Source organism: Symphalangus syndactylus, chromosome 3 (genome assembly GCF_028878055.3).
Source record: "Symphalangus syndactylus isolate Jambi chromosome 3, NHGRI_mSymSyn1-v2.1_pri, whole genome shotgun sequence".
Taxonomy (NCBI): Eukaryota; Metazoa; Chordata; class Mammalia; order Primates; family Hylobatidae; genus Symphalangus; species Symphalangus syndactylus.
In genome coordinates this window covers 78,220,518-78,243,807 of record NC_072425.2, presented here as the reverse complement: position 1 = coordinate 78,243,807, position 23,290 = coordinate 78,220,518, and positions in this window count along the sequence as shown.

Here is a 23,290-nt window from a genome sequence, read left to right as displayed (position 1 = left end):
ACCAGGAAGCTCTACTGGCTCCCCACCAAGAATATTCTACAGGTCCTGTTAAAAGCTAAACTGTGGCCGGGAACAGTGGCTCACGCCTATAATCCCAGCACTTTGGGAGGCTGAGGTGGGCAGATCACGAGGTCAGGAGATCGAGACCATCCCGGCTAACACAGTGAAACCCCATCTCTACTAAAAATACAAAAAATTAGCCAGGTGTGGTGGTGGGCGCCTGTAGTCCCAGCTACTCGGGAGGCTGAAGCGGGAGGCTGAAGCAGGAGACTGGCATGAACCCAGGAGGTGGAGCTTGCAGTGAGCAGAGATCGTGCCACTGCACTCCAGCCTGGGCTACAGAGTGAGACTCCGTCTCTCAAAAAAAAAAAAAAAAGTTATATGGCTGACGTAATAACGGAATCAGCCTCTTTTTTTCCACATGCGTCAGGCAGAGTGCAGAAGTACTGCTGGTATCCCAAGTGTTCCACAACCCCCATCTGATCACTGACCTGCTGGGCTATTTGAAGAGGCTCTGACTGGTATCCCAAGTCCAGCCTTCTCTCTTCTAATTCTCCCTTCTCTCAGGGCTGATGGTGTCACCCTTCTTTTACAAATCTCCTATGGGTTCTCGTGGCTGCAGAGTATATATGATGCCATAGCTTGACATCCAAGGTCTTCACAATGTGGCTGACCTACCTTTTATGCCTCCTCTCCTCCCCAACTCTTCCCCACTATCCTCCCTTCATCTACTCCCAAATGCAGACTCTGTGCTCCAGCCAAAATGCACACTCACTGCCCACCGCCATCCTAGAGGGCTCCTCCACGACCTCTCCCCTTCTTTAGTCAAAATCCCACTCTTCTCGCAAGACCCAACTCAAACATGCCCCACCACGTGAAACACAGAGCACTGTATCTCACCAGCATCACTCTCTCCTCCCCTGCCCTCCAAGGCACCCTGTAGAGACCTCATGACCACACCTGTCACAGGAATCCCTGCTTCCTTCCTTCACTTTGCATTTTCTCAATTTCAGGCCATTAGGAGCTGAGAAAGGGGTTCAAATATCGCCAAATGCAAAATGTACTGAAGAAGCGATTTACAATGATTTACATTCTCAAGAAACCCAGCCTCTGCTTTCCAAGGGACTTCTTCCAGGGTATTTTTCTGCCCGGTGCCCTCCAGATTCCTTGGCCTTGACTAAATCAGTGCTGGCTGTCTGGAAGTGACCCCTCCCTCCCTGGCATTTCAACAACTATAGCCAATTTTATCTTCTCACTTTACCAAGAGCTGTTGTGTTTTTGACCTATCACAGAAGACAGGACAGGCTTAGAGCTCTTTATGGTCCCCTCTGTGTTTAGCATCTAGTAACTAATTGGTGAATATTTATTGAATTTAAAAGGGAAGAATGTATCTAGATGAGAAAGAGTTTCAAATTGTCACCGTGCCTGTAAGTCAAAAATCAGACTTTCCCCACACTGACAAGACTCTGTTTCTTCAAACAGGCCAAAGAGCCCAGCCAGAGACTAGGATCAGCAACAGGAATGATTATCAGAACATCTATCAATGCACATTGCTTGTATATGATGGCTGCTTAAAAAAATCAATCAACTTCCAAAATATCAATGGTAGCTTTGAATATTTTGGTGGGACTTTGCCTTTATTTCCTCAGTGATAGCTTTGAGCTCAGCAGAGAGGAAGGGAAAAAGGATTTTGTTGGTTTTTTTGGGTCTCAGAAGTTTTTTTAGATTCCATACTCTTCTCAATGACTGTGTAGCTAATTTTTTTTCAATTTCTGCCAAATACTACAGGTGAATTTATACTTAGGCAAAAAGAAGCCAATAAGTGCCAGAAACTGTGCTGGGCTCTGGGGAAATAGTTGGAAGGCTAGTGTCTGGAGTTTTCCAGGGGACAGAGGAGGAGGAAAACAGTGAAGACAAGGAAATACTTTATAATCTAGTTGAAAAGTACAGTGAAAAGGGGCAAAAAGAAGTACAGATAAGGTCTCTTAGTCCAGTGGGAGAGAGGAGAGTGAAAGAAGTGTCAGGAAGGGGATTCCACAAGGAAATGATATCTGGGCAGAGGGAAAGATAATTCTACGTTCACGTTCACTAGAATATCTGGCCAAGCCATTAAAAGAGAAATACAAAGAGAGAATAAACATATGGGGAAAATAACTAATTGTACTGACAAATGTTAATCAAAGTATCAACAATATATTATTTATTTCAAATATGATATTAACAAAAATGAAGCTCTTTAGTGATAACCAGAGTTCGTGTGGATATGAGAAATGAACCCTCCTATACATTGGCAGTCAGGGTATACATTGGGCAAACTGTTGTCAAGAATCGTATGGTAATTTTCTGTTTCTGGCATTTGTTGTCTTTCTGGGGTAATGGATTAACAAGAGTGTGGGTTACATGGGTATATGTGTTTGTCAGACTCTTCAAACTGTATACATAAGATGTGTGCATTTCACTGCTTATAGAGTAAACTTCAGGCGGGGCACAGTGGCTCACACCTGTAATCCTAGCAATTTGGCAGGCCAAGGCAGGCAGACCACAAGGTCAGGGGATTGAGACCATCCTGGCCAACATGGTGAAACTCCCTCCCTACTAAAAATACAAAAATTAGCTGGGCGTGGTGGTGCACGCCCGTAGTCCCAGCTACTTGGGAGGCTGAGGCAAGAGAATGGTTTGAACCTGGGAGGTAGAGGTTGCAGTGAGCCTATATTGTGCCACTGCACTCCAGCCTGGTGACAGAGTGAGACACCGTCTCAAAAAAAAAAAAAAAAGGATACTTCAATAATAAAAAATAAATAAATCATAAATTAATGAATTCACCAAGCTAAATGAACTTGGGCATTCACTACCACATTACTTGTAACAGCCAAAAGGTGCAGATAACTCAGGTGTTGGCTAACATGAACCTAGTAGAATAAATACGATGTATCTATTGAATGAAATATTAGGCAGTCAGTTAAAAGAATGGCAACTAGGAGGGTACACATAAATATCAAGTAGAGTAGTGTCTCTCAAGTGTAGCACGCATCAAATCACCCAGAGCACTTGTTAAAAACATGGATTGCTGGGCCCCATCCCTAGAATGTCTCATTCAGTACGTTTACGATGGGACCCAGGGATTTGCATTTCCAATAATTACCCAGGTGATACTGATGCTGTGGGTCCAGGGAGCACATTTTGAGAACAACTGAGTTAGAGGAATTCCTATTGGGTGTTACTTCCCCAGAATAGGCTCATAAAGCCTTCCTCCTCTCTCACTCCCTCTTCTTCCTCCTCATTATCACATTCATCATCATTGTCATCATCACTGCCATCACCACCATCATATAGAGCAGGTGCAGGGAGAAGGCTTGTGCGTACTAGCTGTGGCTCATGCACACACTCCTCTAAGGGGAAGCCTTATCTGTCTCTTTTACAATCCCAAATGACTTTGTTTCTAACTAAGCCCTGAAATTACCTGTCTGTGCATAGCTTCCGTTTTGCATTGTAAATATCTTAAGGGTGTGAATCTATTCTTTCTAACCACAGACCTGTGGCAAGTACAGAATCAACTGCCCTTTCTAGGAGAGCTGCGCCCCAGCTAGTTGCCTGACGACCTGTCAGTCACTCCTTCCTGTGCCTAGGATGCAAGACCCACAGCTCTAACCTGACCAACAGGACCCTTCAGGCAGGGCCAGCCACCTTGACAGCTTCTCCACTGGACTCAATTTGAGCTGCTCACCACACTCATCTCCCCTCAGAGCTTCCAGGGCTGCACGTTCTCATCTCCCCTTGGACAGTAATAACTGCCAGGCAGGGACCCTCCTTCCTTCCCTAGTCCTTCACTTTCATGTCTTAGCTTTAGACTTCAACTCCTCCAGGAGGCCTCCCATGATTAAGCCTCACTGTCCCACATACGCACACGCTAGTCCCCCTCTTGCAAAAAGGTCTCATCATGTCACTTGACACACTAAATGTTACTTCAATTTGTGTATGTGTGTGTCTGTTTTTCCCACTAAAACATAAACTCCATGAGGGCAAAAATCCCATCTTTTAGCTCACCATAGTATCCCAAGAGCTCAGTACTGATGTTCCCCAGCCCTTTCTTTAAAAATAAGATAGAATAAATGCTTCCCCTTTTTTTGCGACGGGATCTCACTCTGTTGCCGAAGGTGGAGTGCAGTGGTGTGACCACAGCTCACTGCAGCCTCAACCTCCCCGTTTCTCAAGTGATCCTCCCACCTCAGCTTCCCAAGTGGCTGGGACTACAGGTGCATGTCATTGTACCTGACTAATTTTTGTATTTTATTATTATTATTATTATTATTAACATTATTTTTGTAGAGCTGGAGTCTCACCATGTTGCCCAGGCTGGTCTCGAGCTCCTGGGCTCAAGTTACCCACCCACCTCAACCTCCCAAACTGCTGGAATTACAGACGTGAGCCATGGCACCCAGCCAAGAAATGTTTCAAGAAGAAAAATCTGGCAATGAAATAAAAAACACATTAAAGTCTTCAAATCGTGCCTAAGCATTCCTGATTAAGAGCCTACTTTCTACCTCTCCTGTAATCTTGATTCACAAATTTGATAGAGTATTTTTACAGACTAAAAATTCCGATCTTTTGATTATTGATTAACGTTAAGAGGCTTTGGCTGGTCGATGTTGCAGGTTTTCACAGGCATCACAATAAAGTCTAAGTCTTTTTCATTATCCCACAATGTATTTCAGACCCCTGGACAGTAGGACTGAGGAGATTCAATCTGGAATTTCCACGCCTTTGCCTTCACTCCCGTCTCTTTAGTGCTTGGGCGTCACGTGGAGCCACCGAGCTCCTGCAGTCTGTGCACCTTGGATTCCTTCCTCTTCAAACCTCTGGCTTTAGATCAGAGGAACTAGAATCCCCCAAAACACTGCAGCAATTTACAAGGTCATATCACGAAGTAGGAACAGAGCAGATCAACTGCAGCCCTAGTCATCTGAATGGCAGTTTCTCTGCAACGTGTTCCCTGTCTCCTACCTTCCGGTGAAAATTTCTGAAAAAAGAAAATATCTAACTGGATATGTTCTGTATTACATTTCCATTTTCCTTTCATACAATGCAATTTACTTTCCTTTGGTTTTTAATGCCAATGTTTAATTCTTATAAATTCATTCTAATGGGGTTTTTTCCCCACTAAATGATTAAGAGCTGTGAGCTCTAGAGGGCTACACAGTACGTAGACACCACATTTTGTTTATCCATTCAGCCATATACGGTTGGAGACTTGATTGGCTTCCACCTTTTGGCTATTGTGAATAGTGCTGCTATGAATGTGGGTCAAAGTATTATTTTTAAACTGCTGATTTCCACCAAGGCAGGTAAGAGCCAATGCACATCCATTTCAGTTGGAGATTTCAAGACAAGAGAAACACCTGATTGCCAAAGACTGCATTTAAATGGAAAAGACTTCAAAAGGTTTCTCTCTTCCCATGACTCCTTTTAGATGGCTCCACCCTTCCTCCTATTCCAGCCTCCTGCATACACCCCAATAACTGTGGGTTCCACCTTTTCCTCTGCCTCCCTCACACCTTCTATCAGAACTGTTCATTAAGGAATCTGTATTTCTAAAACCAAGACAGCCTCAGCTCCAGAGGGGCCTGAGGTGATGTAAGCAGTGGAGACGGCAGTGCCCAGAAGCTTTCAGACACAGCTGAGCAGTCACAGCTCCTGTGACTGCTGACACAGCCCAGGGCTCCTGTGTCATCTGTCCCTGCCTCGCTCCTGACACTTACTTCCAGTTAACTCCAACTAACTGATGACATCCAGTATCCAGTGACTAGGAATAACCTGAGCTATGGATTGGAAGCCAAGCAAAGTCTGTGTTTGTGTGTGGAGAAAGTGGTTGCCTGGAGAGGAAAAGCTGTTCGGTGGCCTTTATTAAATTTCTTCTATTTTAGGAATAGAAAGATTAAAGGAAATAAATCATGACCTTCACAAAATCCTTCCTTATTATGTTGACATCCTATAATCCTATTACAAATTACAAACGAGGTGTTTGGGTGCAGAGCAGGCCTGGGAGCAGATCTGTGGATAGCGGTACTCAGCTGCATCCCATGGTACAGGCAGAGAGCAGCTTGTGTCTGGGCTTCTGGCCTTTTCCCTCTTGTTTCTTGAAGCCTTGACCCCAGAGTGAAGGGCAAAGAGACCTTCAGATACGAGAAATGTTTGGATGCAACTGTCTTGGAAATCTTTCCTCAAATGCACTGATGAAAGGAAAAAAATATATATCTCATACTGCAATGGCTGTGGGAACATGTCCTGGAGCCGCCGTGTCAGCTGAAGAACAGAGATCACGCGGCTAGTGGGGGCCACGTGCAATTGTAAAACTGGATTGCAACACGCTCATCAGTGTTCCTCCGAACCGAAGAAAATGTGTAATTTTTTTCTATCTCATTGATAAATATTTCTAACACTTCCAACGTTAAATAGAATTGACAAGTGATGAGTGGAGTATGCGCTTCCATTAGTTTTAATATTTTTTGAAGATAAGTTTTATGCCTATGTGAATTGCTGCTAACATATTTATTTTAGGTTGTGAACTTCAGTCATAAAAATAATAATAAAAATTGTTATTTTCCAGGCTTCTGTTTATGATGAATTTGTCATTTATAGAAGACCCACTGGGAAACTGTAAGAGATATTTTATTTAGATTTTTGTGGAGGTATTACATATTCTTAAAATATTTTGGTCCTCAATCATTTTCAGGCTCAATAATTTTTTTAAAGCCAGCAAGAAAAGAAATGCAAAGATGCTGAAGGAAAAATCAGCAATACTATGGCCCAAAAGCTCCAGCAGAAATCTCCCATCTGGGCCTCAGATATGGTCATTGATATGGATGGGAGCTGGGGCTGGAAAGTCACCCCCTTCCAAGGCCTGGGGGCTGGACACTGTCCCTTGTGTAGAGAGGGTCCCAGTGCAGCCTGGGGAAGCTGTTCCATGAAAGACAGTCAGTCTCATCCAAGCTCAGGATCTGAAAGGTTTATGGGTTTAAAAATAAAAATGAGAAACTGAATAGACAATATTTTGTCATTTTCAAATGGATATAAACTATAAAGAAGATAATATTGCCTAGAGGCATTTAGGGGAAAAAGAGGAGTTTTTATTTCATGGGAGAAACATTTTATTTGTTCCCAAATGGGGTGTTTTTTCCTGTGGGCCAGGCTAATATTGTGATTAAATTGTAATTTTTTTAAAAAACAGGCAAAACGGCTGGGCGCAGTGGCTCACCCCTGTAATCCCAGCACTTTGGGAGGCCGAGGCGGGTGGATCACGAGGTCAGGAGATCGAGACCATCCTGACTAACAAGGTGAAACCCCATCTCTACTAAAAATACAAAAATTAGCCAGGCGTCTTGGCGGGCGCCTGTAGTCCCAGCTACTCGGGAGGCTGAGGCAGGAGAATGGTGTGAACCCGGGAGGCAGAGCTTGCAGTGAGCCGAGATCGCGCCACTGCACTCCAGCCTGGGTGACAGAGCAAGACTCCGTCTCAGAAAAACAAAAAACAAAGCAAAACAAAAAAACACACACACACACAAAAAGAGGCAAAACAATCATAATAGCAGATTCCTGCTTGGTTGTAACGCACTTTCAAATAAGAGATAATTTCTTGGCATCTGTTACATGTCACAGCCCCTGGCAATGCTATTTTTCCTGATGAAACTAGCCCTTTAAAGCATTTGCATTAGGCCGGGCATGGTTGCTCACGCCTGTAATCCCAGCACTTTGGGAGGCTGAGGTGGGCAGATCACAATGTCAAAAGATTGAGACCATCTTGGCCAACATGGTGAAACCCCAACTCTACTAAAAATACAAAAAATCAGCTGGGCGTGGTGGTGTGTGCCTGTAGTCCCAGCTACTTGGGAGGCTGAGGCAGGAGAATCGCTGGAACCCGGGAGGCAGAGGTTGCAGTGAGCTGAGATTGTGCCACTGCACTACAGCCTGGGCGACAGAGCGAGACTCTATCTCAAAAAAATAAAACAAAACAAAAAAACACTTGCATTAAACATTTTGTTAAACCATGATTTTTGGAGTTGAAATCACACAGAAGGAAGAAAGGAAGGAAGGGAGGGAGGGAGGATGGGAAGAAAGAAGGAAGTAAGGAAGGAAGGGAGGAAGGGAGGAAGGGAAGGAGGGAGGGAGGGAGGAAGGGAGGTCTCTCACTATAAGCTTCAGAATTCTTCCTACAGGGTTTATTAAGGCTCACATTGTGACCAGCCTGTTTCCCTGGTAGTTTATCTTTTAAGCTCTAAATAAACAAATGAGATTGAACTGAGCAGCACTATTAACACTATCAGGCTCCAAGACCACAAGATGGTGGCCTCTAAGATCTCGTGGCAATTTAGAGATGATGGCCAGGAGGCAGCAAGGAGCTGGGCACGGCTATTCTTGGTCACAGCATCACTGACTGGGTCCTCGAAGATGCCAGCAGGAGCGGGCCCTGTGTCCTTGGGCAGTTTCTAGTCTGCCCAGCCCACATCACCAGCCAGGACCATGAGCACTGTATGTGGGGGAGATGAGAGAGGGAGGTCGTGAGCCTTTCTGGAATAGGACACGGAGATGTGTTGGTCCCAGGACTAATGCCTGTGTCCTCAGGAGCTGTGGGGTCTGTGTGCATGGAAGCTGAAGCCACAGGGATGGTGACTCTGGCAGTGTGTGTAGTTCCCTGCACCATTTCCAGGCTGGCTGCATAGTGCCTGTGCTCCAAGGACCTCCCTGGGATTGTCTATCATTATCTGACAAACTCATGCCATGGCCATTATTTTATTATTTGCCCATTCAACAAACATTTACAGAGCACCTGCTAAGTAGCTAATAAAACAAAGTCCTTACCCATGTGGAGCCTTCACTAGTGAATGCATTCATTTTATTTTTGAAGTCATTACCATCATAATTACTACTGACACTCCCTAACCTGAGGATGCTGGTGTAAATTCTACACCTGAGTGAGGCGCTTGTGTGTCACTCACTGTTAAGTCAGAGGACCAGGAGCTCACGCACCCCTCCTAAGCAGGGCCAAGCCTCCACAGACAGCGGCTGTTTCCTCCATACCCACGTTACTTCCCGTTTCCTGTCTGTAAATCAGAGAGAAGGTGCTGGTCAGGGAAGCGCACAGGTTTCCCTCCCGTTTCGTGGGTAGAGTTTTCCGGCAGGGCTGTGGTGAGAGAGAAGCTCGGGCTATACATCCAGCTTCTGTGGTCCAGCGCACTGCAGGACAGGGTGACCGCAGAGGATCATTGGGTACTGTCTTCCGTGAAGCTGGGGGAAATGGGTCACACCTCAGGCACAAACCCCAAATGTGAAAAGCCAGCGTAGAATTCATGAGGATTCAAAACACGAGGATCAGCCTTGGCCAATACACCCGTGATAGAAGGTCATTAATTCCTCGCCTTTGTGAGGCAGCCCTAGAGAAGGCAGACCCCTCACAGTGCTGAGTAAGCAGCCAGAGAGGAGGACAGACTCACAGCATCAGAAGCAAGGTTGGGACTTCCCTATTCCGGCGTTGGTAAGAGCTGAGAACCAACAGGCGGCCCCCTGGCTGAGATGAGGCCTTTCTGCCAGGCGGCTGGTCAGCAGGACCACTCCTGCCCAACCCCCGTTCATCTTGGGTAGGACCAGCAGTGCTGGCCCGCGGGAGAGATGGTGGGACCTTTAAATAGAGCATGTTGCAAAACACTCCCTCCCCTGCTCCTATAGACATTACCCAAAGCTTCTCCTACTTGGGTGGTCCATGGGGTTGCAGCCTGCTGAACCTGTGATTCACTAGCTCCTGAGGCTGTGCTGCCCTCAAATACAGCAAAGTCGGAGCACAACAAAGCTCCGCACAGCGGAGAAGGCATTCTCTGTAGCCCGTTTTTCCCCCACAGCAAGAAGCAGCCAGAGTTCAGGCATAGCAGAGATCGCAGTTTTGCACTAAGAAATGTGTGAACAAACCCCAAGGCTTCCATCCCTCAGCAAGATCCAGGACTGGGATTGATGGGCCCCAAAAGACCTGAAATCAGCAACCCTGCTAACAGCTGCTCCAGACCCCAGGGCGGCCGGGACCACTCTCAAAGCAATCTGCCTCTGCTCCGCTGGCTGGGTGCAGAGGGTATAAATCAGCACAATCTTTCACAAGCAGTTTCAAGTGCATATCAAGCACTATCGCGCTTCCCAAAGGCCCAAGAATGATACAGTAGACTCTGGGGACTCGAGGGAAAGAGTAGGAGGGGGTTAAGGGATAAAAGACTACAAATATGGTGCAGTGTATACTGCTTAGGTGACACGTGCACCAAAATCTCACAAATCGCCACTAAAGAACTTATTCATGTGACCAGACACCACCAGTACCCCAGTAACTTATGGAAAAATTAAAAAATAATAATAATTTAATTTTTTTTGAGACAGTCTCACTCTGTTGCCCAGGCTGGAATGCAGTGGCATGATCTTGGCTCACTGCAAGCTCCGCTTCCTGAGTTCATGTCATCCTCCTGCCTCAGCCTCCTGAGTAGCTGGGACTGCAGGAGCCCACCACCATGCCTGGATAATTTTTTTTTGTATTTTTAGTAGAGATAGGATTTCACCGTGTTAGCCAGGATGGTCTCGATCTCCTAACCTCGTGATCCGCCCACCTCAGCCTCCCAAAGTGCTGGGATTACAGGCGTGAGGCACCGCACCCGGCCAAAATGTTTTAAACATTTTTTTACTATACTTTAAGTTCTGGGATACATGTGCAGAATTTGCAGGTTTGTTACATAGGTATACATGTGCCAAGGTCGTTTGCTGCACACATCAACCCATCATCTACATTAGGTATTTCTCCTAATGCTATCCCTCCCCTAGCTCCCACCCCATGACAGGCCCTAGTGTGTGATGTTCCCCTCCCTGTGTCCATGTGTTCTCATTGTTCAACTCCCACTTATGAGCGAGAACATGGGGTGTTTGGTTTTCTGTTCTTGTGTCAGTTTGCAGAGAATGATGGTTTCCAGCTTCATCTATGTCCCTGCAAAGGACATGAACTCATCCTTTTTTATGGCTGCATAGTATTCCATAATTTTTTTTAAAAGAGCTTTCTCGCTTCTGTGCCCCTCAGCCCAGTGACCCCACTGGAGGGATGGTGAGGATGGTGGAGTCTGCTGCTGAGTGTGCAGTGACCATCCTTCCCCTGTTCTTACCATGAGTCATGACTTACGTACACCCAGCCACTAGCTTGCTTCTCACTCAGGACCTTGTGTGTAAAGCTTTATTTAATTGAAATTATGGCTTTTTGCATTGCTTAGTTTAGCCTAAATTAAGTGTTCCTGGGCAGTGGGTCTCATTCCCTTTAGAATCACCAAGGAAGCTTTTAAAATATTTCTTTTCCTGGAACCCATTCTCCTAGAGGTGATCATTCAATTTGTCTGGGGATGGGACCCAGGAATGTGAATTTTAAAAGCTCCCCAAGTATTCTGTGTAGCCAGGACTGAGTCCTTGTTTCATCTACAGTCAAGCAGCTGTGTTAAGGGCACTGGGGTCAGATCTAAGGAATGAGGCTCTGTGAGGCGAGCATCAATTTTCTCAACTATGAAGGGGAAAGAAATGGAAATGGTGGCATCCAGATCCTAGGGTCATTGTGAGAGTGACATTAAATAATGCCTGTGCATTGCTGAGCTCAGTGCCCATCTTATAGGAAGTGTTCAGTAAAGGCTTGACAAATAATCACAATTTCTACTAGGAACATGAGTCATTTCTTTAGGGATAAGTTTAATAAGGATATTTCTATTCATAGAAATATTATCAGGACTAACTTAAGGTAAGGTTGTTTGACCTTCCCAGGGGCAGACAGTTCCTGAATGTGAACTGCTCTTTCTCAGAGCTGCCCACTGTGGATGGCCGTGATTGCAGTTGCTCTCTCTTTAAAATATGGTTGCTTTCTGTCAAGGCTACACACTGGAATCAACTTGAGTGTCTTTAAAAAAATAATAATAAAGTGGGGACTGCCCAAACAGTGGAGTCAGGAGCTCATCAAATCCTGTCCCCAAAAAACAATAATGAAACTTGACAAAATTGTCAAAAAAGTATCATTTGAGGAGCCTGAAAATCAGCTAACAATATCGATCAAATTGAGAAGCATTTATTCAAGAAAAACTACTAAATTTAAGGAACGGACAGTAGGAGTCTGTGGTCTTCTTCAGCTCTACCTGTGCAGAGCGTTTGATGGAAACCAGCAACTTTGCTGCCAGAGGGCACTCCCTTGATTTCAAGTGGAGCTCAGAAAATTCAAAACAGAAGCAATCTTGGTTTCAAATTAGCAGGGAAGACCAACAGTACAACTAGACTGAGATTGCAGCTCTGGGAGGGGCAAACAGAAGAATGGCAGACTAGAAAGAAATTAACAGTGAGATCCAGGAATGTGCCAGCCACAGGGGACTTTGGTGAGCTCAGACAGTCCCTGATGGTCTGGAGGCATGCACATAGCTGGGTCCCTGAGCAGGAAACCAGAAAGAATACTAGCTGTCCACTTATCCATGGCTCACGCTGAGGCCATGTGGATACACAAAAGAGACATGAGGAATGTGGCAAAAATCAAAAGCTGGAGAACATTTGTGGACTGCTTAAATTTTGAATGCATTCTTCAATCACATACAGAGTCATCAACAAACAGTGGAAGATTTACTGGCTCGAGATGTTTGAGCACAAACCATGACCTATCATTGGTTGCTCACTAAGCTGAGCAGACAGAAGGGCAACTCCTATAAAGCCAGGCTTAAAAATAAAAGCAAGAATGAAAATTGAAAACTGAGCCTAGGCATTAGCAGTCACACATCATAAGAAAGAAAGACTCCACAGATTAGCCCAAGCTAGTTACTAAACAAACAAGAACACAGTTTCAGCCAGGTGGGGTGTGGTGGCTCACACCTGTAATTCCGGCACTTTGGGAGGCTGAGGGGGGAGGATTGCTTGAGGCTAGGAGTTTGAGACCAGCCTGGGCAATGTATCCAGAGCTCATCTCTACAAAAAAAAAAAAAATTAGTTTAAAAAAATTGGCCAAGGGGCCAGGTGCGATGGCTCATGCCTGTAATCCTAGCACTTTGGGAGGCTGAGGTGGGTGGATCACAAGGTCAGGAGATTGAGACCATCCTGGCTAACACGGTGAAACCCCATCTGTACTAAAAACACAAAAAATTAGCTGGGCATGGTGGCGGGCACCTGTTGTCCCAGCTACTCGGGAGGCTGAGGCAGGAGAATGGCGTGAACCCGGGAGGCGGAGCTTGCAGTGAGCCGAGATCATGCCACTGCACTCCAGCCTGGGTGACAGCGAGACTCTGTCTCCAGAAAAAAAAAAAAAAGGCGGGGCGCGGTGGCTCACGCTTGTAATCCCAGCACTTTGGGAGGCCGAGGCGGGTGGATCACGAGGTCAGGAGATCAAATCCACGGTGAAACCCCGTCTCTACTAAAAATACAAAAAAATTAGCCGGGCGTGGTGGCGGGCACCTGTAGTCCCAGCTACTCAGAGAGGCTGAGGCAGGAGAATGGCGTGAACCTGGGAGGCGGAGCTTGCAGTGAGCTGAGATGGCGCCACTGCACTCCAGCCTGGGTGACAGAGCGAGAATTCGTCTCAAAAAAAAAAAGAAAAAAAATTAGCCTGCCATGGTGACATGCCCCTGTAGTCCTAGCTACTTGGGAGGCTGAGGTGAAAGAATCACTTGAGCCCAGTAGGTAGAGGTTGCAGTGAGCTGTGATTGTGCCACTGCACACCAGCCTGGGCAACTGAGTGACCCTGTCTCTAAAAATAAATAATTAAAAAAAATTTTTTTTTTTTAGACGGAGTCTCCCTCTGTCACCCAGGCTGGAGCACAGCAGCATGATATCGGCTCACTGCAACTTCCGCCTCCTGGATTTAAGCAATTCTCCTGCCTCAGCCTCCCAAGGCAGGAGATTACAGGCTTGGATTACAGGCACTGGCCATCACGCCTGTCTAATTTTTGTATTTTTAGTAGAGACAGGGTTTCACCATGTTGGCCAGGCTGGTCTTGAACTCCTGACCTCAAGTGATCCGCCTGCCTCAGCCTCCCAAAGTGCTGGGATTACAGACATGAGTCACCAGGCCTGGCCTAAAAATAAATAAATTTTAACTAAAGAACACAATTTTATAACTCCCTACGTTAATGCTGAGGACAGAGATCCTGCATCCTCAGAACCAGCACAGTGCCCAGCACAATGCAGGTCTACAGAGAAAACGTTTGTTTAATAAAAATGAAATCCAAAATACTTCATCCCCAATGTCCACTCCACCAGGCAGAAGTTCCAGTTAAGACTTGACCAACTCCCCTCTTCTCCAAGACCAGACCTGAGACCGCCTTCTTTTCTTCAGCATCTGTCCCTCCCACACTCTTCTTTCAAATCCAGATAATTTATGGTTTTCATTTCCCTGCTTCTATTCAATTTTCCCTTAGAGTATATCACCTCTGATTAATAATCCCTATTTATCATCATTATTACCCATCTTACAAGATCCATTTCTCAACCATCACTTCTCTTCCTCTTCATCTTGTCCTGCTTGAGAACACTTTCCTGATTTAAAAGCCATTTATTTACAAGATTTCATTTACAATTTTCTTCAGGTAGGACAATGGATATGCACACTCTGAGGATCTCCATTACCAGAAGTATGCATCTTTTGCCTTGAAGGATATAGGATTTCTGGATCCTGGTTCATTTCCCTCAGTGAGCTAAAAAGTCTAGCCAGATTTCTCTTCTAAGTAACCTGTTCTTTCTCTTCAGAATCTTAGCCAATTTTTTCCTTTGTTCTTATAATTCAGAAATTTCACCAGGATATTTCTAGGTAAGTTTCTTTGGTTTTGTTTTTCATTAATTCTGCCCTGGAGATCAGTGGTTTTATTCAATCTAAATCAAGATTTTCTTAGGTTAGAAAAAGTTGCTCCTGGCCAGGTGCAGTGGCTCATGCCTGTAATCCCAGCACTTTGGGAGGCCAAGGTGGGTGGATCACAAGGTCAGGAGATCGAGACCATACACTGTGAAACCCCATCTCTACTAAAAAAAACAAAAAATTAGCCAGGCATGGTGGCGGGCACCTGTAGTCCCAGCTACTCGGGAGGCTGAGGCAGGAGAATGGCGTGAACCCGGGAGGCGGAGCTTGCAGTGAGCCAAGATCGCGCCACTGCACTCCAGCCTGGGTGACAGAGCGAGACTCCGTCTCAAGAAAAAAAAAAAGGAAAAAGAAAAAGAAAATGTTGCTCCTAATATATGCTGAACAATCACTATTCTTCCATCTGTTCCTTTTTCACCCTCTGATTCTCCCACTACTCACATGGTATCATAGGATCTAAATTTTCACTCACTCTTTCCTTCCTATCATGACTCAGTTTCATCCTCCAGAATAGTTCTTTGGACCTTCTCGGTCACCATGCTCTTTTTTTTGGTTTGTTTACTAATTTCTTTATGATTCCAGAAATCATGCTTTGTAAATGCCAGATGTTTTCTGCAGTTGTGTCTCCTTGAGAGGTCTTGTTACTCTTTTGCACAGAGTCTCCTCAGACTGGCCACCTGTTCCATGGACAGGCTGTAGTTAGAAAGGAATGGTTGGGATTTGCATTTAAAACACATTTTCACAACGAGCACACAGCTCTTGCCTAGCTTAGAAGCTGGGGGCGATAACAGCAGCGGGCTGAAGTTAGGACAACCTTTGGCAGGGTCGCTGAATGGGTTTGCTCAGCTTGATCTTCCTCTCACAAGCTGCTGAGTCCATTTGAATAGGCTATTACTTCATTTGGTGGACTAGTTCTCCGCCTCTACAAACACCAGGCTATTTGTGCCCCAGAATGTAGCAGACCAACGCTGCCTCCTAGTGGCTTCATGGCCCCAGGAACCACACATTTATCCAACCCTGACAATCCCCCTAACCCCAGCATCCCTTACGTCCTGCCAGTCCTTGGGTTGATGGGGTCCAATCACCTGGGAATATCTCATTTGCCCCTATTTTTCCTTACATGCCTTCAGGGATATGAAATATAACTGAAAATTGTACACTATCATCTCTCTAAAAATCTTTTATTAACATATGTTCACAGCCTAATGTGGTAGCATTTTTCATTTATTTCTTTCTAGGGTCAAAGCTATGGACTTTTTTCCCTCTTTCTCTTTATTGTTTTTCCAATCACAAAAGCAATATATGCCTAACAAAAGAAAAAGCAATACAGTTTTTTACAAAGAAAATATTAAAATTCGGCCGGGCGCGGTGGCTCACGCTTGTAATCCCAACACTTTGGGAGGCCGAGGCAGGCGGATCACGAGGTCAGGAGATCGAGACCACGGTGAAACCCCGTCTCTACTAAAAGTACAAAAAAATTAGCTGGGCGTGGTGGCGGGCTCCTGTAGTCCCAGCTACTCAGAGAGGCTGAGGCAGGAGAATGGTGTGAACCCGGGAGGCGGAGCTTGCAGCGAGCCAAGATCACGCCACTGCACTCCAGCCTGGGTGAGAGAGCAAGACTCCGTCTCCAAAAAAAAAAAAAAAAAAAAAAGAAAATATTAAAATTCTCCTATTTGCCCATACCTTTGAGATAATCATCATTAACAAATTTGGAATAGAAACATTAACTTTTGCTCGGCGCGGTGGCTCACGCCTGTAATCCCAGCACTTTGGGAGGCTGAGACTGGTGGATCACGAGGTCAGGAGATCGAGACCATCCTGGCTAACACGGTGAAACCCCGTCTCTACTAAAAATACAAAAAATTAGCCGGGCACGGTGGCAGGCGCCTGTAGTCCCAGCTACTCGGGAGGCTGAGGCAGGAGAATGGCGTGAACCCGGGAGGCGGAGCTTGCAGTGAGCCGAGATTGTGCCACTGCACTCCCGCCTGGGAGACAAGGCAAGACTGTCTCAAAAAAAAAAAAAAATTAACTTTCAATTTTTATACACGTATACACATTTCATATATACATATATATAATGTGTATATATCATTCACATTGATGTGCATATAAATATGTTCATTTTACCAAGGCAAGTTCATTCAACTCATATACACATGAATATTCCACGACTTGTTTTATTTTTAGTTGAGAAGTAACAATTGTACATATTTATGGGATGTAGAGTGATATTACACATGTATACAATGTGTAATGATGAAATCAGGGCAATTAGCATATCTATCACCTTGAATATTTATCACTTCTTTACGTTGTGAACATTCAAAATCCCCCCAAAATGAGATGTTTTACTTGGTAATCTCTAAGCCTTTTCTTCTAATCCTAATGTAATAATTCTATCATGTTGTTGCCCTAAAGTCTGTGTAAGGGTGATGGGAATGAGTAAGGTAATAGGAATAATAAGCCAAATGGTTCTTACTCATAGAAGGGGCTGATCCTGTGTCTTTCCAGCCGTAGAGCTGGGCCAAACCACTGGGAGGGTCTGGGCACCAAATAGAACCCTCAAGTTGATACTGTGAAATCTGTTTTCTATCACCCTCTTCCTAGGTCTCATCTGTTAGGGAAAGGTGAAAGTCAGTGCCAGTGAGACTCAGAGGCAGCTGGGAGTTGTGGAGCTGCAAGCATTAGGCTTTGAACTGTTTTATGGTCTTAAACATACCCCTTAGTGGCTGGGCGTGGTGGCTCACACCTGTAATCCCAGCACTTTGGCAGGCGGATCATGAGGTCAGGAGATGAAGACCATCCTGGCTAACATGGTGAAACCCCATCTCTACTGAAAATACAGAAAAATTAGCCAGGTGTGGTGGTGGGTGCCTGTAGTCCCAGCTACTCTGGAGGCTGAGGCAGGAGAATGGCATGAACCTGGGAGGCAGAGCTTGCAGTGAGTGGAGATCGTGCCACCGCACTCCAGGCTGGGCGACAGAGTGAAACTCAGTCTCAAAAAAAAAAAAAAAGTACCCCTTAGCTACAGGCCCACTTGACATGTCTGATCTTTCTATATCAACACATTGTAAGTCTGCATAATTCCTTTCACCAATGTCCTGTCATTAGACATCGGTTGGTTTCCAATTCTTTGCTACGATGAACAATGCTGTTCTGACCACCTATAACCATATCCACTTCGACCTATAACCATATCCACTTATTGATCAGTTTTGTAGGATTAATTGCTGGCAATGAGACTCCAATGTTAACTTGCTATGTAAAATATGGATACATACTGCCAAGTTACCCTCTGAAAAAATAGTTTCTTTAATTACAAAAGAGTGAAAGAATAATGGGCTATGGCCTTTCTGGAGGGCCATCTGATGTCACTGCCCAAAATGTGAGGGGCCACACTCATTGACGCAGCAATTCCACTTTGGGAAGTTGGTCCTACAGAAATAATTGCACCAGGAACTGTTTACTGAGGAGCTACTGACACTGCAGCTTCAGGGCCACTCACTTGTATGAACCTGTTAAAAGAAAAAACTTTAGACAAATTAAATTTAATACAGTTTAATTGAGCAAAGAATGATTCACAGATGGCGCAGCTCCCCCACCACTCCCTACAAGTCCCTCCGAACCAGAACAGGTTCAGAGCAGCTGTGGTGCTGTGCTTGGTCAAAGAGGATTTATGGATGGAAAGCGGAAGTGAAGCACAGAAACAGCTGGATTGGTTACAGCCTGGTGTTTGCCTTATTTGAATGTGGTGGGAACAGTTGGCCGTCTGTGATTTGCCGAAACAAAGTGATTGGTACAAGAGTAGTTCACAATCTGTTCACACACCCAGTTAGTAAACAGGTCACAGTATACAAAGAAATATTTAGGTCCAATTTAAAATAAGTAAAGAGACAGCTTTAGGCTAAACTTATTTTAACACATCACAGCTACTTTTTATTTTTTATTACCAAAAGAATGATGCTCTCGTACACGCCATAACATGAATGAACCTTGAAAATATTCTTCTATGCAAAAGAAGCCAGAAACTAAAGGTCACATATTTTATGATTCCATGTATATGAAATATCCAGGATAGGTAAATCCATAGAGACAGAAGGCAGATTAGTGATTGCTGGGGACTGGGGGGAGAAGGGAATGGGGGCTGACTGTTTAATGGGTGCAGGGCTTCCTTTGGGGATGATGGAAATGTTGGGGAATCATATAGTGATGATAGTTACACAACATCGTTAATGTACCAAACACCACTGAATTGTGCACTTTAAAATGGATAAAATGGTGAATTTTATGTTATGTGTATCTTGTCACAGTAAAAGTCTTTGATTAATTAATTTTTTTGAGATGGAGTCTCATTCTGTCTCCAGGCTGGAGTGCAATGGCTTGATCTCTGCTCACTGCAACCTCCGCCTCCTGGGTTCAAGCAATTCTCCTGCCCCAACCTCCTGAGTACCTGGGATTACAGGCATGTACCACCACGCCCAGCTAATTTCTGTATTTTTAGTAGAGACAGGGTTTCACCATGTTGGACAGGACGGTCTTGATCTCTTGACCTCGTGATCCGCCCGCCTCGGCCTCCCAAGTGCTGGGATTACAGGCATGAGCCACTGCACCTGAATGATTAATTCATATTTTAAAAAAGGCAGTGGGCCAGATTTGGCCTGAGGGCCACAGTTGCTGCTCCCAGGTCTGTAGTCACACTGTTGATCTGTGTGACGGCAGGTTCCTTAGTCTCACTGTGCCTCAGAAGGTTGTGTGAGGATGAGAAGAGTTAATACTTACAAAGGGCTTAAAGTAGTGTTTGGAACATAGGACATATGCCAGAGATGCTAAGTGTTATCATTACTGTTGTTGTTAATAGTACACCTCTTAAGAGTCATGGAGCCCTTTGACGATTTAAGGAAAATTATGAACCTTCTAAGAAAAAACAATGAGCCTATGCACACATGAGAAAGTTCCACAAGGTTACAAGCCCAGGCAGAGCCAGAGGCCTAACTAGAACCCCTAGATATCTGTGTCACCCAGCTGACACCATCAACAGGATTTAGTTGCTGAGAGAGAAAAGAGGCCCCAGGAATCTCCACCTTGGAAGGCACAGCCATCAGGAGGAGGCCAGAGGAAACAGAAATGAAGGTTGAGGGGGTGACTGAGAAGAGGACAGGAGGGTCTCAGAGCCAGACTCTGCCCAGGTGGCGGTTTATCTAGACACTGCTATGGCCAGGTTCCCCTGACCATTCACAGTGGCCAGCTGCACCCAGGACACAGCAGGTTGGGGGGCAGAGCCGGCACCCTTTGCCTTAGACAGAGCTAGCATGACAGTGAGGTGACAGTGATATGGAAATGCCATCCAGGAGGGCCTTCCAGCTGTTATCCAGACCGCATCAACTCTAATGTCTTATTTTCCATATTCTGTATGCACTGGCATTTGGAGCCCTGGTCCTGGAGAACCCGCCCCTCCAGGGCAAGCTAATTCCTGGAGATAGCATGTGACTCCCTGCAAGCACCCCTGTGATATGCAAGTCAACCAGTCGAGAGCCCACATCCCACTATCTCCTTCCCCAAACTCTCCACACCAAGCCAATATTTCCTTTAAGCCACCCAGGACCAGGAACCAGGCAATAAAGACCACCCTATGGCCCAGAGCCCATCAAAGTTATTCAAACTTGCCAATCCTAAGGTCACCATACCCATCCCTTCCTGCAAAAACCCCAAAAAAGGCTCTGGGCCACACTGTCCCCTCTCACCTCTCTCTGCCTCCTGACCAACCTTGGTGCTTGCTGCATGGCCCTGCATGGCACGATGGTCGTACCTCTTCTTCCTAGGGATTTGTAAATATGAACTTCTTCCCTCATGACAGTCATTTCCGCATCTGCATGTCTTACTACACTTGATTAAAACAAATCCCAGGTACAGATTATAATACACATACCTCACAGCTATACTGGAACTGGTCATCACACACACAAAGGAATTGGACCTCAGACTAGCTCCATGATGATGGGAATAAAGGGCTGGATGGTCAAGTGCTATCCACATATCACACGTGTCCAGGCCATGGCCAATAAGCCACTGGTATTATATCTTGCAATGCAAGATGTGAAAACAGGAAGTTTGGAATGAAACATCCAGCCAGAGACCTCCAATTCTCGACTTCCTGGTTCCTGCTTCTTCCCTCCCCACACAGGCCTGCAGGTACATCATTGTCACCTGCTTCTCACCACCCCCCAGACCTTCTGCTCCCAGAAGGAATCTTCCTGGGGCTCATCTGTGAATGTAGATTGGAGCTGGAGGTTCCCAGGGTTCTGTACTCAGGAGAAGGGTTAGGTTTCGAGTATACAGCAGTGCCTATCACTGGGGAGGCTTTTCTTGGTCTGTCTGGCAGATAACGTTTTTAAATAAATATAGACCTGATTGTCTTCTACAAGATATTTTGTCTGTCTGTGCTGTTTCTTTTTTCTCTCTCCTTTACATCTAATCTTTTGGGTCCCAGAGTCCAGTTGGTGTGTACACCTCTACTAAGTGTACAAGACGCTCAGTAACCCCTGGGGCTCCCCTTCTCTTTTGGGGGGCAACATCAGGAAGGAAAAAAAATAAAATTCAAAAAGTGAAGTGGCATAAATTCCCTGTTTCAAAATAAGGAGAAGGAAGAAAGGCTCAGGGTAGTAATAACTGTATTGATGGTAATGGTAATAATAGCTTCCATTGAGTAAGTGTGCTTTTGTCCTAAAAGCTATGTGGGGGGGCATCCCTGCTTAAATTCTTGAAACCAGCTCCCCTTACCTGGGTTCTCCGCTCTGCTCCTGCACCCATTGGGACCCTGGGCCACGGGCAGCTCTTGCAGCCTCTGCTCCTCCTTCCAGGAATAGGGTCTTGCAGGGTCTCTGACCTGAGTTCCAATGTCTCTTCCTCTTCCAGATAAACTCCTTGTATTGGTAGGGGAATGAATAGTGGAAGTGCTTGGGGCTTGGGCAGAGACATGTCCTGAACATCTCACTTTAGTAAGAGCTTGAGTCGGACAGCCTGGGTTCAAATCCTAATTCTGCCACTTCCTAGCCATGCGGCCTCTGTCTTCCCAATCAAATCAAAGATAAAGTCAAGATCAAAATGTGGACATCCCTATACTTACAGATTAAAACCTTAGTTGAACTAGGAAGAGCATAAATGCTCATTCCTTAAAGTGGAACAAATTGTTAATTGTGCAAGATTCTATATTAGTAGATTAAGTGTTTACAGAATTGCTATAAGCCAAGTGGAGTAACACCACATAAGAAATAGTTTGATAACCTTTCTCTTGGAGTCTTGCTAATAACTTCAATAAAGGCTGAGACATCACATGTAGCCAAAATAATTTTCATAGGAGAGAAAGAAAAGGAGGAAAGAGGGAGGAAGGGAGGGAGGTAAATAAAGAGGAAGGAAGGAAGGGAGGGAGGGAGGGAGGGAAACTAACATCTAGTGACCTGTTAGCTGCTAATTATTCAAGTTTCTCTATATTTTCTTAAGTGGAACTATACAAATATGTATATAACTTCACTTCTGTGATTTCAGTATACTCCTTAGAAACATTTTTGTTGAGTTTTTTCTCTTTAAATTGTTGATTTTATATAGGTGGGACCCTGCATGATAGTTTTAGAATTGACTCCTTTCTTTCCTTACCAAAAAAAAATTTCATCCATAAAATTTGGTTCTGCTATTAAATAAGGCATCCAGCTTAATGTAAATGGGCTAATTAAAACACTTTCACAGACTCAACATTAAATATCACTTCAGCAGGCTAACATCTGAACATCAATATTAGATGAGGTTGTCATGTATAATGTAAGTTATAAATTTATACTCCACTGAACCAAGTAATGGGTGTGCAATTAGTAGCATAGTTAAAGGATTTGATAAAAACCAAAGCTATTTTTGTTATCAGATGAGTGAGGATTCTAAATGTTTTTCCTAAGGACAAAATGTGCTCCTCCATCATGGGATAAGAGCCAGTCTAAAATGAGAAGTCGATCTCACTTGGATGCATTTTATTGGAAAACACTCACCGGGGTCAATTCCTGCTCCAACTGGTAGAGAACTCAGCAGACCGTGATATGTCATCACCAGATTCCATTCAAGGATTAATGGCTCCAAAGAACCAGATGCCTCTCTAAGTCTTCCTGTAATGTTACACCCAAGTGTGACTCGTCCCACCATTTCAGTCCCCTTTACACACCAAGGTGCAGAGACTGGCTTTTCACAAGTCACAGGGGAATAGGGCACATGGATAATCCAGCCTATGCTCTAAATCATCTCTCTTGGTTCGGGCCAAGTCATAGTACTCGTGGGACCTGCCAAAACAGAAGCTCGCCTTCTCTGGGGCGGGTGGGGCGGTAAGAGATGGGATTTGTTTAGAGCCATCTCTCACCACGAGGGAAGGCTACAATGTCCCTG